Below are 17500 nucleotides of genomic sequence, written 5' to 3'. Positions count from 1 at the left end.
TATTTTGTATCGATAAAGCGCGTAAAAAAATGCAAATCCTTTCGTGCCAGAAAGATTTCTCGTTGAAAAGTTTTAGAAGCACGTAACACCGCTTTTCATTTCACGCTTTGCATCGAAACGGTATAAGCACGTAAACCACACACGCTCGCTCGTATTGAACCTCCACAATATCGGTGTTCTTTCGCCTTTTTTCATAAATACCATTTTTTGCAATGAACCAATATCAGCTTAAACGTTCCTTTTTTATTTGGTTCTTCTCTCTCCTCTCATGTGTTTCAGTCATATTAAAAATTGTTGTTCCTCCAAACTCTCTCTATTCTCTCTCCTTTCACTCTCTTTGGTATTTTATTTAAGACACACCGATAAAGGTTAGCGCGTACAGTGGCGTGCTGAACGTACCGTGATAGCGCGTACAACGGACATGCTGTTCGAAAAACGAACAAGAGGAAGCACGTACAAAGGTAGCTCGCGCTAGGCATATATCGATACGAAACCTCCGTTTTTAGTCTCTCTTTTCGTCGTGGATATCGAAGAAGCGCGTAAAAGAAAATCCCGCTAAAACTCTCTCCGTGCCGGAAAGTGTGTATCCGTTGAAATTTTGGAAGCACGTACACCCGCTTTCACGCTTTACATCGAAACGGTATAAGCACGTAAACCACACACGCTCCGTATTGAACCTCCACAATATCGGTGTTCTTTCCGCCTTTTTCATAAATACCATTTTTTTGTGATGAACCAATATCAGCTTAAACGTTCCCTTTTTTTATTTGGTTCTTCTCTCATGTGTTTTTCAGTCATATTAAATTTTTGTTCCTCCAAACTCTCTCTTCTATTCTCTCCTTTCAACTCTCTTTGGTATTTTATTTAAGACACACCGATAAAGGTTAGCGCGTACAAGTGGCGTGCTGAACGTACCGTGATAGCGCGTACAACGGACATGCTGTTCGAAAAAAACAAATCGGAGCAAGCACGTACACAGAGAATTTTAGCTCGCGCTGGGCACATCGATTCTTACAAATCCACCCAAATTTTTATTTTCTCTCTCTCAAAATTTCGTGTCATAGTTACGATACACACCGTAATAATATTTTTTGTACGTATAAGCGAAAACTCGATGTAATATCGAGAAATCACCCGTACCGAAAACTCTTCACTTTGGAAGAAGTTTCCATTTCAGAAACCGTTTTTACGAGTCATAGTTACATATTATTTCGTTTCAATATCTCTGCGCTGTACGTATAGTGAAGCATTTATTTAATATTTTACTTCATCGTACCGAAAAACTCTCCGCGAAGAAGAAGTTTTCTCGCGCATCGAGAAAATATTTAGGCGTTCGAGACGCACAAAACATTAAGGGGACGTAATATCATTTCTGAATTTCGGAATAAATATTCCGTTTCAAAATTTTTTAGCCTCTCGACTGAAGGCGTTGTAACGAACAAGTTCGTTCAACACCACTATCTAATTCATTTTTAAAATAAATTTTATAAAACCTTTTTTGGCCCGTTTTAGAACGGTCGGTTTTATTCTATCCCTTTTTAATTTTTAGTAGCCTGTGCCGCTTGAGTCAGTACAACGTACACACCAAAGTGCATACGAGTCACCAGCCTCATGTTAAAGGTTCGTCGCATATGTGCCATTTGGTCTTAGACGCCGACACGCGACAATGCAGTGTGGAGAAAATCCTGCATCGATACCGAGAACACGAACAGTCGAGGCAACACGAAGTTACGCACGAGGAGCGGTGGACTAGTTCTCAACCGAGGTCATAGAATAGCCACGCGCCCGACTCTGTTCCGTCTGGTACGATCGGACCGAACGTCTCCTTATAGGTACCGAACGGCCGGCCGGATGGTCGGCGACGCCGGCCGTTACGCACGGGCGCTTACGATGCTAACGCGCGATCCGAACGTGCCAATTCGAAAGTGCGGTAAAACTTAGCGCGAAAAAATCGATTTTTCAAAAAGTTGTCAAACACGCTAAAAAGTATACGGACGATGTTTTAACAATTATTTTACGAAATTTAATGACAAAATTAATCGAAAAAAAATTTTTTTTCCTTTTCTCGCCAAAATAAATACCAAACGAATTTCTAACGTAATAAACGAGTAACAAATAACAGTATACGTCCAAATAACATACAAGAATCGAGAAAATATTTATATTTTTTCAAAAAATTGAGCAAAAATCTCTCCGCATAGTCGGTTCGGTGCCGAGTCCGAACGTACCAAAGTCCCTCCGGCATAGTCGGTTCGGTGAATCGACGACTGACAACCTATATAAAAAACGATTAAAACCTATAGAATAACGTATCACTAGAACATTTATACCATTTTGGCACGTTCGGATTCATAATTAACGAAATTATCGAAAATTTTTCATTGCGCATAGTCGGTTCGGTGAAAAGGTGACTGACAACCTATATTAAAAATGATTAAAACGTATAGAATAACGCACTACTAGAACATTTATACCATTTTGGCACGTTCGGATTCATAATTAACGAAATTATCCAAAATTTTTCGTTCCGCATAGTCGGTTCGGTGAAACGATGACTGACAACCTATATAAAAAACGATTAAAACCAATAGAATAACGTATTACTAGAACATTTATACAATTTTGGCACGTTCGGATTCATAAATAACAAAATTATTGAAAATTTTTCGTTCCGCATAGTCGGTTCGGTGGACCGTCTGATGCGAGACAATGTCCCACCGGCATAGTCGGTTCGGTGAATCGACGACTGACAACCTATATAAAAAACGATTAAAACCTATAGAATAACGTATCACTAGAACATTTATACCATTTTGGCACGTTCGGATTCATAATTAACGAAATTATCGAAAATTTTTCATTGCGCATTGTCGGTTCGATGAAAAGGTGACTGACAACCTATATTAAAAATGATTAAAACGTATAGAATAACGCACTACTAGAACATTTATACCATTTTGGCACGTTCGGATTCATAATTAACGAAATTATCCAAAATTTTTCGTTCCGCATAGTCGGTTCGGTGAAACGATGACTGACAACCTATATAAAAAACGATTAAAACCAATAGAATAACGTATTACTAGAACATTTATACAATTTTGGCACGTTCGGATTCATAAATAACAAAATTATTGAAAATTTTTCATTGCGCATAGTCGGTTCGGTGAAAAGGTGACTGACAACCTATATTAAAAATGATTAAAACGTATAGAATAACGCACTACTAGAACATTTATACCATTTTGGCACGTTCGGATTCATAATTAACGAAATTATCCAAAATTTTTCGTTCCGCATAGTCGGTTCGGTGAAACGATGACTGACAACCTATATAAAAAACGATTAAAACCAATAGAATAACGTATTACTAGAACATTTATACAATTTTGGCACGTTCGGATTCATAAATAACAAAATTATTGAAAATTTTTCGTTCCGCATAGTCGGTTCGGTGGACCGTCTGATGCGAGACAATGTCCCACCGGCATAGTCGGTTCGGTGAATCGACGACTGACAACCTATATAAAAAACGATTAAAACCTATAGAATAACGTATCACTAGAACATTTATACCATTTTGGCACGTTCGGATTCATAATTAACGAAATTATCGAAAATTTTTCATTGCGCATTGTCGGTTCGATGAAAAGGTGACTGACAACCTATATTAAAAATGATTAAAACGTATAGAATAACGCACTACTAGAACATTTATACCATTTTGGCACGTTCCTATTCATGATTAACGAAATTATCGAAAATTTTTCATTGCGCATAGTCGGTTCGGTGAAACGGTGACTGACAACCTATATTAAAAATGATTATAACGTATAGAATAACGTATCACTAGAACATTTATACAATTTTGGCACGTTCGGATTCATAAATAACAAAATTATTGAAAATTTTTCGTTCCGCATAGTCGGTTCGGTAGGCCGTCCGACCGGGACCAAGTCCTTCCGGCATAGTCGGTTCGGTGAAACGATGACTGACAACCTATATTAAAAACGATTAAAACCTATAGAATAACGTATTACTGGAACATTTCTACCACCTCGGCACGCTCGGATTCATAAATAACAAAATTATTGAGAATTATTCGTTCCGCATAGTCGGTTCGGTGAAACGATGACTGACAACCTATATTAAAAACGATTAAAACCTATAGAATAACGTATTACTGGAACATTTATACAATTTTTGCACGTTCGGATTCATAAATAACAAAATTATTGAAAATTATTCGTTCCGCATAGTCGGTTCGGTGAAACGATGACTGACAACCTATATTAAAAACGATTAAAACCTATAGAATAACGTATTACTGGAACATTTATACAATTTTTGCACGTTCGGATTCATAAATAACAAAATTATTGAAAATTATTCGTTCCGCATAGTCGGTTCGGTGAAACGATGACTGACAACCTATATTAAAAACGATTAAAACCTATAGAATAACGTATTACTGGAACATTTATACAATTTTTGCACGTTCGGATTCATAAATAACAAAATTATTGAAAATTATTCGTTCCGCATAGTCGGTTCGGTGAAACGATGACTGACAACCTATATTAAAAACGATTAAAACCTATAGAATAACGTATTACTGGAACATTTATACAATTTTTGCACGTTCGGATTCATAAATAACAAAATTATTGAAAATTATTCGTTCCGCATAGTCGGTTCGGTGAAACGATGACTGACAACCTATATTAAAAACGATTAAAACCTATAGAATAACGTATTACTGGAACATTTATACAATTTTTGCACGTTCGGATTCATAAATAACAAAATTATTGAAAATTATTCGTTCCGCATAGTCGGTTCGGTGAAACGATGACTGACAACCTATATTAAAAACGATTAAAACCTATAGAATAACGTATTACTGGAACATTTATACAATTTTTGCACGTTCGGATTCATAAATAACAAAATTATTGAAAATTATTCGTTCCGCATAGTCGGTTCGGTGGGCCGTCCGAGCACGACCAAGTCCGTCCGGCATAGTCGGTTCGGTGAAACGATGACTGACAACCTATACTAAGAACGATTAAAACCAATAGAATAACGTATTACTAGAACGTTTATACAACTTTGGCACGTTCGGATTCATAAATAACAAAATTATTGAGAATTATTCGTTCCGCATAGTCGGTTCGGTGAAACGATGATTGACAACCTGTATAAAAATTGTTCATAACCGATAAAGTAACGTATTTCTAGCACCGATATACCGTTTCGGCACTTTCGGATACATAATTAACGAAATTATCGAAAATTTTTCATTCCGCATAGTCGGTTCGGTGAAACGATGACTGACAACCTATAATAAAAACGATTAAAACCTATCGAATATCGTATGACTAGAAGATTTATACCGCTTTGACACGTTCGGATTCATAAATAACAAAATTATTGAAAATTATTCGTTCCGCATAGTCGGTTCGGTGGGCCGTCCGAGCACGACCAAGTCCGTCCGGCATAGTCGGTTCGGTGAAACGATGACTGACAACCTATACTAAGAACGATTAAAACCAATAGAATAACGTATTACTAGAACGTTTATACAACTTTGGCACGTTCGGATTCATAAATAACAAAATTATTGAGAATTATTCGTTCCGCATAGTCGGTTCGGTGAAACGATGATTGACAACCTGTATAAAAATTGTTCATAACCGATAAAGTAACGTATTTCTAGCACCGATATACCGTTTCGGCACTTTCGGATACATAATTAACGAAATTATCGAAAATTTTTCATTCCGCATAGTCGGTTCGGTGAAACGATGACTGACAACCTATAATAAAAACGATTAAAACCTATCGAATATCGTATGACTAGAAGATTTATACCGCTTTGACACGTTCGGATTAATAAATAACAAAATTATTGAAAATTATTCGTTCCGCATAGTCGGTTCGGTGGGCCGTCCGAGCACGACCAAGTCCGTCCGGCATAGTCGGTTCGGTGAAACGATGACTGACAACCTATACTAAGAACGATTAAAACCAATAGAATAACGTATTACTAGAACGTTTATACAACTTTGGCACGTTCGGATTCATAAATAACAAAATTATTGAGAATTATTCGTTCCGCATAGTCGGTTCGGTGAAACGATGATTGACAACCTGTATAAAAATTGTTCATAACCGATAAAGTAACGTATTTCTAGCACCGATATACCGTTTCGGCACTTTCGGATACATAATTAACGAAATTATCGAAAATTTTTCATTCCGCATAGTCGGTTCGGTGAAACGATGACTGACAACCTATAATAAAAACGATTAAAACCTATCGAATATCGTATGACTAGAAGATTTATACCGCTTTGACACGTTCGGATTAATAAATAACAAAATTATTGAAAATTATTCGTTCCGCATAGTCGGTTCGGTGGGCCGTCCGAGCACGACCAAGTCCGTCCGGCATAGTCGGTTCGGTGAAACGATGACTGACAACCTATACTAAGAACGATTAAAACCAATAGAATAACGTATTACTAGAACGTTTATACAACTTTGGCACGTTCGGATTCATAAATAACAAAATTATTGAGAATTATTCGTTCCGCATAGTCGGTTCGGTGAAACGATGATTGACAACCTGTATAAAAATTGTTCATAACCGATAAAGTAACGTATTTCTAGCACCGATATACCGTTTCGGCACTTTCGGATACATAATTAACGAAATTATCGAAAATTTTTCATTCCGCATAGTCGGTTCGGTGAAACGATGACTGACAACCTATAATAAAAACGATTAAAACCTATCGAATATCGTATGACTAGAAGATTTATACCGCTTTGACACGTTCGGATTAATAAATAACAAAATTATTGAAAATTATTCGTTCCGCATAGTCGGTTCGGTGGGCCGTCCGAGCACGACCAAGTCCGTCCGGCATAGTCGGTTCGGTGAAACGATGACTGACAACCTATACTAAGAACGATTAAAACCAATAGAATAACGTATTACTAGAACGTTTATACAACTTTGGCACGTTCGGATTCATAAATAACAAAATTATTGAGAATTATTCGTTCCGCATAGTCGGTTCGGTGAAACGATGATTGACAACCTGTATAAAAATTGTTCATAACCGATAAAGTAACGTATTTCTAGCACCGATATACCGTTTCGGCACTTTCGGATACATAATTAACGAAATTATCGAAAATTTTTCATTCCGCATAGTCGGTTCGGTGAAACGATGACTGACAACCTATAATAAAAACGATTAAAACCTATCGAATATCGTATGACTAGAAGATTTATACCGCTTTGACACGTTCGGATTAATAAATAACAAAATTATTGAAAATTATTCGTTCCGCATAGTCGGTTCGGTGGGCCGTCCGAGCACGACCAAGTCCGTCCGGCATAGTCGGTTCGGTGAAACGATGACTGACAACCTATACTAAGAACGATTAAAACCAATAGAATAACGTATTACTAGAACGTTTATACAACTTTGGCACGTTCGGATTCATAAATAACAAAATTATTGAGAATTATTCGTTCCGCATAGTCGGTTCGGTGAAACGATGATTGACAACCTGTATAAAAATTGTTCATAACCGATAAAGTAACGTATTTCTAGCACCGATATACCGTTTCGGCACTTTCGGATACATAATTAACGAAATTATCGAAAATTTTTCATTCCGCATAGTCGGTTCGGTGAAACGATGACTGACAACCTATAATAAAAACGATTAAAACCTATCGAATATCGTATGACTAGAAGATTTATACCGCTTTGACACGTTCGGATTAATAAATAACAAAATTATTGAAAATTATTCGTTCCGCATAGTCGGTTCGGTGGGCCGTCCGAGCACGACCAAGTCCGTCCGGCATAGTCGGTTCGGTGAAACGATGACTGACAACCTATACTAAGAACGATTAAAACCAATAGAATAACGTATTACTAGAACGTTTATACAACTTTGGCACGTTCGGATTCATAAATAACAAAATTATTGAGAATTATTCGTTCCGCATAGTCGGTTCGGTGAAACGATGATTGACAACCTGTATAAAAATTGTTCATAACCGATAAAGTAACGTATTTCTAGCACCGATATACCGTTTCGGCACTTTCGGATACATAATTAACGAAATTATCGAAAATTTTTCATTCCGCATAGTCGGTTCGGTGAAACGATGACTGACAACCTATAATAAAAACGATTAAAACCTATCGAATATCGTATGACTAGAAGATTTATACCGCTTTGACACGTTCGGATTAATAAATAACAAAATTATTGAAAATTTTTCGTTCCGCATAGTCGGTTCGGTGGGCCGTCCGAGCACGACCAAGTCCTTCCGGCATAGTCGGTTCGGTGAAACGATGACTGACAACATATATAAAAAACGATCAAAACCTATAGAATAACGTATTGCTAGAACATTTATACCACTTTGGCACGTTCGGATTCATTATTAACGTAATTATCGAAATTTTTTCATTCCGCATTGTCGGTTCGGTGAAACGATGATTGACAACCTATATAAAAATTGCTCAAAACCAATAAAGTAACGTATATCTAGCACCGCTATACCGTTTCGGCACGTTCGGATTCATAAATGTCGAAATTAACGGAGAAACATCGTTCCGCATAGTCGGTTCGGTGAACCGATGACTGACAACGCATATAAAAAACACTTAGAATCGATGCCGTAGCCGATTTCTATTGCCGCTAGAACGTTTTGGTACGTCCGAATTCAATATCGTAGAAATCATCCACGAAACTCTGTTCCGCATAGTCGGTTCGGTGGACCGTCCGAGTGCGACCAAGTCCCTCCGGCATAGTCGGTTCGGTGGATCGGCTACTGACAACCTATTGAATTATTGCTTAGAATAGATAAAGTAACGTATTTCTAGTGTCCCTATACCGTTTTGGCACGTTCGGATGCACTATTGTAGATATTATCGATAAAACTCCGTTCCGCTTAGTCGGTTCGGTGAACCGATGACCGACAACGCATAGAAAAATCACTCAGTATCGATACTGTAACAGATTTCTATTACCGCCATAACGTTTTTGTACGTTCGAATTCAAAATGGTAGAAATTATCGACGAAACTCCGTTCCGCTTAGTCGGTTCGGTACGGAGCGCAACCGCGACGATGTCCCCCCGGCATAGTCGGTTCGGTGGATCGGCTACTGACAACCTATTGAATTAATGCTCAGAATCGATGCAGTAACGTATTTCTAGCATTCCTATACCGTTTTGGCACGTTCGGATCCACTATTGTACATATTATCGACAAAACTCCGTTCCGCTTAGTCGGTTCGGTGAACCGATGACCGACAACGCATAGAAAAATCACTCAGTATCGATACTGTAACGGATTTCTATTACCGCCATAACGTTTTTGTACGTTCGAATTCAAAATGGTAGAAATTATCGACGAAACTCCGTTCCGCTTAGTCGGTTCGGTACGGAGCGCAACCGCGACTATGTCCCCCCGGCATAGTCGGTTCAGTGGATCGGCTACTGACAACCTATTGAATTAATGCTCAGAATCGATGCAGTAACGTATTTCTAGCATTCCTATACCGTTTTGGCACGTTCGGATCCACTATTGTAGATATTATCGATAAAATTCCGTTCCGCTTAGTCGGTTCGGTGAACCGATGACTGACAACGCATAGAAGAAACACTTAGAATCGATACTGTAACGGATTTCTATTTCCCCCCATAACGTTTTTGTACGTTCGAATTCAAAATGGTAGAAATTATCGACGAAACTCCGTTCCGCTTAGTCGGTTCGGTACGGAGCGCAACCGCGACTATGTCCCCCCGGCATAGTCGGTTCGGTGGATCGGCTACTGACAACCTATTGAATTAATGCTCAGAATCGATGCAGTAACGTATTTCTAGCATTCCTATACCGTTTTGGCACGTTCGGATCCACTATTGTAGATATTATCGATAAAATTCCGTTCCGCTTAGTCGGTTCGGTGAACCGATGACTGACAACGCATAGAAGAAACACTTAGAATCGATACTGTAACGGATTTCTATTTCCCCCCATAACGTTTTTGTACGTTCGAATTCAAAATGGTAGAAATTATCGACGAAACTCCGTTCCGCTTAGTCGGTTCGGTACGGAGCGCAACCGCGACTATGTCCCCCGGGCATAGTCGGTTCGGTGGATCGGCTACTGACAACCTATTGAATTAATGCTTAGAATAGATAAAGTAACGTATTTCTAGCATTCCTGTACCAGTTTGGCACGTTCGGGTGCGCAATTGTTCGAGTTATCGACGAAACTCCGTTCCGCATAGTCGGTTCGGTGCGTCGTTTACATTTTCTAAGTCCTGGCCGCGTATTGCTTTCTCATTTCCAAAGTCCTGGCCGCGTATTGCTTTCTCATTTCCATAGTCCTGGCCGCGTATTGCTTTCTCATTTCCAAAGTCCTGGCCGCGTATTGCTTTCTCATTTCCAAAGTCCTGGCCGCGTATTGCTTTCTCATTTCCAAAGTCCTGGCCGCGTATTGCTTTCTCATTTTCAATGTCCTGGCCGCGTATTGCTTTCCGTCTTTCTAACATCCGACCGTGTAGTACTTAGCATTTTCGAAGTCTCAGCCGCGTTATGAGATTTATTTTTTTAAGTCCGCCGGCGCTCATGGCTTTATTTTTTTCTCTACGCGCGCGCGCGTGCCTTTCTATTTTTTTTCTAAGTCCAACGGCGTATTGCTTTCAAAAAATTTTCTTCGCGCTTCGCGCGAACGAGGAACAAAAAAAAAATTTTTTTTTCCTCTCCTCTCACTTACTTTCCTTGCCTTTCCCCCCCCTTCTTCACCCTTTTCTTCACACTTTCGCTCTCTATATAATATATATATTATTATGTCTAATAATATAATCAACTATTATTTATTATATTAATATTATAATATAATATAATTTATAAGTGTGATGTTAAAACCTCATTCACACTCTCAAACTTATAATTAATTTGATCTCTCCAACACTTTTATTAGGGGCCTTTCTCCTCAAATCGTAATGTTCCACTGTAACATCGTGGACATAGATACTGAGGATAGACCACGGAGAGATCATATATTTCTGACACTTCTTGTATTAGAAACTTTGCGTTTCGTTGCTTTCGCAGATGTTCGTCGTCCACATCTTGTTGTGCGAGTCGCATATCTCAACCTTCGTTCTTTAATTCTCACAAAGTTGTACGAAGTCGCGAAATAAACATGTATCTCGCATTCGTACGAGAGGTGTCTGGCCTTCCTCAGAACACCTCTCTCTTTATTAGTACGATCTAAGTATATATCTCGTGTGTCTCGTGCCGAAGTCCAGAAAAATTTCTATAAACTTTGCCTTTTTTCCATACGGCAGACACATTTTTGCTTAGGACACCTCTATTTTGCTTTGCAAAATTTTATATAACTTTATTTTGGGGACGTAATCTTAGCATGTATTATTCGATGTATTTTAACATCAGTTACTTCTCGTCATTCGCCACAGTTCTGCTTTTTACCACACTTTGGGTCCTTTTCAACCCGCGGTAACATTTGGCGGAGAGCGACGCTGCCCCATCGTCCGGCATGTTCGGACCGTCGTCTCCCATATAGATACCGAACGGCCGTCCAAATGGTCGGCGACGCCGGCTCTTACGCACTGAACCTTATAGTGAAAAAGTGCGATTTTTGCTCAACTTTTCAAAAGTCGATTTTTACTTTAAAAATTTTACGAACTTCCCAACTTACGTTGTCGTTCGTCATATTTCCATGCACCACCAATTGCCATTTCATATCATTTCTCATGGTACGAAAGTATCGAAGTAAAAATACTTAGTCTTTCGTACGAGAGAAATTTTGCCTTAGGACACCTTCACAGTTCGTGTAAAATTTCATTAATTTTACTTTGAACATAATTCTAGTTTATGTCAGATCGATGCATTTTAGCAACGATTATTCGTACTTGCCAAAGTTCCGCTTATACGTATATTGGGTCTGTTTGACCCGCGGTAACTTATGGCGGAGAACGACGCTGCCCCATCGTCCGGTATGTTCGGACCGTCGTCTCCCATATAGATACCGAACGGCCGTCCAAATGGTCGGCGACGCCGGCTCTTACGCACTGAACCTTATAGTGAAAAAGTGCGATTTTTACTCAACTTTTCAAAAGTCGATTTTTACTTTAAAAATTTTACGAACTTCCCAACTTACGTTGTCGTTCGTCATATTTCCATGCACCACCAATTGTCATTTCATATCATTTCTCATGGTACGAAAGTATCGAAGTAAAAATACTTAGTCTTTCGTACGAGAGAAATTTTGCCTTAGGACACCTTCAGTTCGTGTAAAATTTCATTAATTTTACTTTGAACATAATTCTAGTTTATGTCAGATCGATGCATTTTAGCAACGATTATTCGTACTTGCCAAAGTTCCGCTTATACGTATATTGGGTCTTTTTGACCCGCGGTAACTTTTGGCGGAGAACGACGCTGCCCCATCGTCCGGTATGTTCGGACCGTCGTCTCCCATATAGATACCGAACGGCCGGCCGGATGGTCGGCGACGCCGGCCGTTACGCACGGGCGCTTACGATGCTAACGCGCGATCCGAACGTGCCAATTCGAGAGTGCGGTAAAACTTAGCGTGAAAAAATCGATTTTCCAAAAAGTTGTAAAACACGTTTAAAATGATGATAAATGAATTCGTGTATAAAAAATTTTTTTTTTCGGTAGAAATTGAGAAAAAACCGCTCCGCATAGTCGGTTCGGTGAAACGATGACTGATAACCCATTAAAATAATGATCAGACCTGTTAGAGCATTGTATTCTTAGTACTCCTATATGGTTTTGGTACGTTCGGATTCATAAATGAGGAAGTTATTAATAATAAATCGTTCCGCATAGTCGGTTCGGTGAAACAATGACTGATAACCCATTAAAATAATGATCAGACCTGTTAGAGCATTGTATTCTTAATACTCCTATATGGTTTTGGCACGTTCGGATTCATAAATGAGGATGTTATTAATAAGAAATCGCTCCGCATAGTCGGTTCGGTGAAACAATGACTGATAACCCATTAAAATAATGATCAGACCTGTTAGAGCATTGTATTCTTAGTACTCCTATATGGTTTTGGCACGTTCGGATTCATAAATGAGGAAGTTATTAATAATAAATCGTTCCGCATAGTCGGTTCAGCGGTGAGTTCGTGCACGACTAAGTCCCACCGGCATAGTCGGTTCGGTCAAACTATGACTGACAACCCATTCCAAAAACGATTGGACTCGTTAGAGCAGTGTACTCTTAGTACTCCTATATGGTTTTGGCACGTTCGGATTCATAAATGAGGATGTTATTAATAAGAAATCGCTCCGCATAGTCGGTTCGGTGAAACAATGACTGATAACCCATTAAAATAATGATCAGACCTGTTAGAGCATTGTATTCTTAATACTCCTATATGGTTTTGGCACGTTCGGATTCATAAATGAGGATGTTATTAATAATAAATCGTTCCGCATAGTCGGTTCAGCGGTGAGTTCGTGCACGACTAAGTCCCACCGGCATAGTCGGTTCGGTCAAACTATGACTGACAACCCATTCCAAAAACGATTGGACTCGTTAGAGCAGTGTACTCTTAGTACTCCTATATGGTTTTGGCACGTTCGGATTCATAAATGAGGATGTTATTAATAAGAAATCGCTCCGCATAGTCGGTTCGGTGAAACAATGACTGATAACCCATTAAAATAATGATCAGACCTGTTAGAGCATTGTATTCTTAATACTCCTATATGGTTTTGGCACGTTCGGATTCATAAATGAGGATGTTATTAATAATAAATCGTTCCGCATAGTCGGTTCAGCGGTGAGTTCGTGCACGACTAAGTCCCACCGGCATAGTCGTTTCGGTCAAACTATGACTGACAACCCATTCCAAAAACGATTGGACTCGTTAGAGCAGTGTATTCTTAGTACTCCTATATGGTTTTGGTACGTTCGGATTCATAAATGAGGAAGTTATTAATAATAAATCGTTCCGCATAGTCGGTTCAGCGGTGAGTTCGTGCACGACTAAGTCCCACCGGCATAGTCGGTTCGGTCAAACTATGACTGACAACCCATTCCAAAAACGATTGGACTCGTTAGAGCAGTGTACTCTTAGTACTCCTATATGGTTTTGGCACGTTCGGATTCATAAATGAGGATGTTATTAATAAGAAATCGCTCCGCATAGTCGGTTCGGTGAAACAATGACTGATAACCCATTAAAATAATGATCAGACCTGTTAGAGCATTGTATTCTTAATACTCCTATATGGTTTTGGCACGTTCGGATTCATAAATGAGGATGTTATTAATAATAAATCGTTCCGCATAGTCGGTTCAGCGGTGAGTTCGTGCACGACTAAGTCCCACCGGCATAGTCGGTTCGGTCAAACTATGACTGACAACCCATTCCAAAAACGATTGGACTCGTTAGAGCAGTGTATTCTTAGTACTCCTATATGGTTTTGGTACGTTCGGATTCATAAATGAGGAAGTTATTAATAATAAATCGTTCCGCATAGTCGGTTCAGCGGTGAGTTCGTGCACGACTAAGTCCCACCGGCATAGTCGGTTCGGTCAAACTATGACTGACAACCCATTCCAAAAACGATTGGACTCGTTAGAGCAGTGTACTCTTAGTACTCCTATATGGTTTTGGCACGTTCGGATTCATAAATGAGGATGTTATTAATAAGAAATCGCTCCGCATAGTCGGTTCGGTGAAACAATGACTGATAACCCATTAAAATAATGATCAGACCTGTTAGAGCATTGTATTCTTAATACTCCTATATGGTTTTGGCACGTTCGGATTCATAAATGAGGATGTTATTAATAATAAATCGTTCCGCATAGTCGGTTCAGCGGTGAGTTCGTGCACGACTAAGTCCCACCGGCATAGTCGGTTCGGTCAAACTATGACTGACAACCCATTCCAAAAACGATTGGACTCGTTAGAGCAGTGTATTCTTAGTACTCCTATATGGTTTTGGTACGTTCGGATTCATAAATGAGGAAGTTATTAATAATAAATCGTTCCGCATAGTCGGTTCAGCGGTGAGTTCGTGCACGACTAAGTCCCACCGGCATAGTCGGTTCGGTCAAACTATGACTGACAACCCATTCCAAAAACGATTGGACTCGTTAGAGCAGTGTACTCTTAGTACTCCTATATGGTTTTGGCACGTTCGGATTCATAAATGAGGATGTTATTAATAAGAAATCGCTCCGCATAGTCGGTTCGGTGAAACAATGACTGATAACCCATTAAAATAATGATCAGACCTGTTAGAGCATTGTATTCTTAATACTCCTATATGGTTTTGGCACGTTCGGATTCATAAATGAGGATGTTATTAATAATAAATCGTTCCGCATAGTCGGTTCAGCGGTGAGTTCGTGCACGACTAAGTCCCACCGGCATAGTCGGTTCGGTCAAACTATGACTGACAACCCATTCCAAAAACGATTGGACTCGTTAGAGCAGTATACTCTTAGTACTCCTATATGGTTTTGGCACGTTCGGATTCATAAATGAGGATGTTATTAATAAGAAATCGCTCCGCATAGTCGGTTCGGTGAAACAATGACTGATAACCCATTAAAATAATGATCAGACCTGTTAGAGCATTGTATTCTTAATACTCCTATATGGTTTTGGCACGTTCGGATTCATAAATGAGGATGTTATTAATAATAAATCGTTCCGCATAGTCGGTTCAGCGGTGAGTTCGTGCACGACTAAGTCCCACCGGCATAGTCGGTTCGGTCAAACTATGACTGACAACCCATTCCAAAAACGATTGGACTCGTTAGAGCAGTGTATTCTTAGTACTCCTATATGGTTTTGGTACGTTCGGATTCATAAATGAGGAAGTTATTAATAATAAATCGTTCCGCATAGTCGGTTCAGCGGTGAGTTCGTGCACGACTAAGTCCCACCGGCATAGTCGGTTCGGTCAAACTATGACTGACAACCCATTCCAAAAACGATTGGACTCGTTAGAGCAGTGTACTCTTAGTACTCCTATATGGTTTTGGCACGTTCGGATTCATAAATGAGGATGTTATTAATAAGAAATCGCTCCGCATAGTCGGTTCGGTGAAACAATGACTGATAACCCATTAAAATAATGATCAGACCTGTTAGAGCATTGTATTCTTAATACTCCTATATGGTTTTGGCACGTTCGGATTCATAAATGAGGATGTTATTAATAATAAATCGTTCCGCATAGTCGGTTCAGCGGTGAGTTCGTGCACGACTAAGTCCCACCGGCATAGTCGGTTCGGTCAAACTATGACTGACAACCCATTCCAAAAACGATTGGACTCGTTAGAGCAGTGTATTCTTAGTACTCCTATATGGTTTTGGTACGTTCGGATTCATAAATGAGGAAGTTATTAATAATAAATCGTTCCGCATAGTCGGTTCAGCGGTGAGTTCGTGCACGACTAAGTCCCACCGGCATAGTCGGTTCGGTCAAACTATGACTGACAACCCATTCCAAAAACGATTGGACTCGTTAGAGCAGTGTACTCTTAGTACTCCTATATGGTTTTGGCACGTTCGGATTCATAAATGAGGATGTTATTAATAAGAAATCGCTCCGCATAGTCGGTTCGGTGAAACAATGACTGATAACCCATTAAAATAATGATCAGACCTGTTAGAGCATTGTATTCTTAATACTCCTATATGGTTTTGGCACGTTCGGATTCATAAATGAGGATGTTATTAATAATAAATCGTTCCGCATAGTCGGTTCAGCGGTGAGTTCGTGCACGACTAAGTCCCACCGGCATAGTCGGTTCGGTCAAACTATGACTGACAACCCATTCCAAAAACGATTGGACTCGTTAGAGCAGTGTATTCTTAGTACTCCTATATTGTTTTGGCACGTTCGGATTCATAAATGAGGATGTTATTAATAATAAATCGTTCCGCGCAGTCGGTTCGTTGTGCTACCTTTCGTTTTCGCTCTAAGTCCTGTCACCGGTACATTCGATTTCGCTCTAAGTCCTCTTCGGTACTTTCCAATCGATGAAACGATCACCGACAACTCCTACAAACGGCAATTTTAATCGACAGGAGAACATTTTTCAGGTATATTCGCTACGGTTTATCACGTGCGGTACATTCAGGGTGAAATTAATAAATGTTTATCGTTAATTCAAGTATAAGCACAAGTTCTGGCAGCGTATTGCTTTTCGTATACGTGGCTTAAAGGCAAGTTCTGGCAGCGTATTGCTTTTCGCATACGTGGCTTAAATGCAAGTTCTGACAGCGTATTGCTTTTCGTATACGTGGCTTAAAGGCAAGTTCTGGCAGCGTATTGCTTTTCGCATACGTGGCTTAATTACAAGTTCTGGCAGCGTATTGCTTTTCGTATACGTGGCTTAAAGGCAAGTTCTGGCAGCGTATTGCTTT

The sequence above is a fragment of the Megachile rotundata genome, unplaced genomic scaffold, assembly GCF_050947335.1.
Source record: "Megachile rotundata isolate GNS110a unplaced genomic scaffold, iyMegRotu1 scaffold0908, whole genome shotgun sequence".
Classification (NCBI taxonomy): domain Eukaryota; kingdom Metazoa; phylum Arthropoda; class Insecta; order Hymenoptera; family Megachilidae; genus Megachile; species Megachile rotundata.
This window is presented reverse-complemented; position numbering follows the sequence as displayed.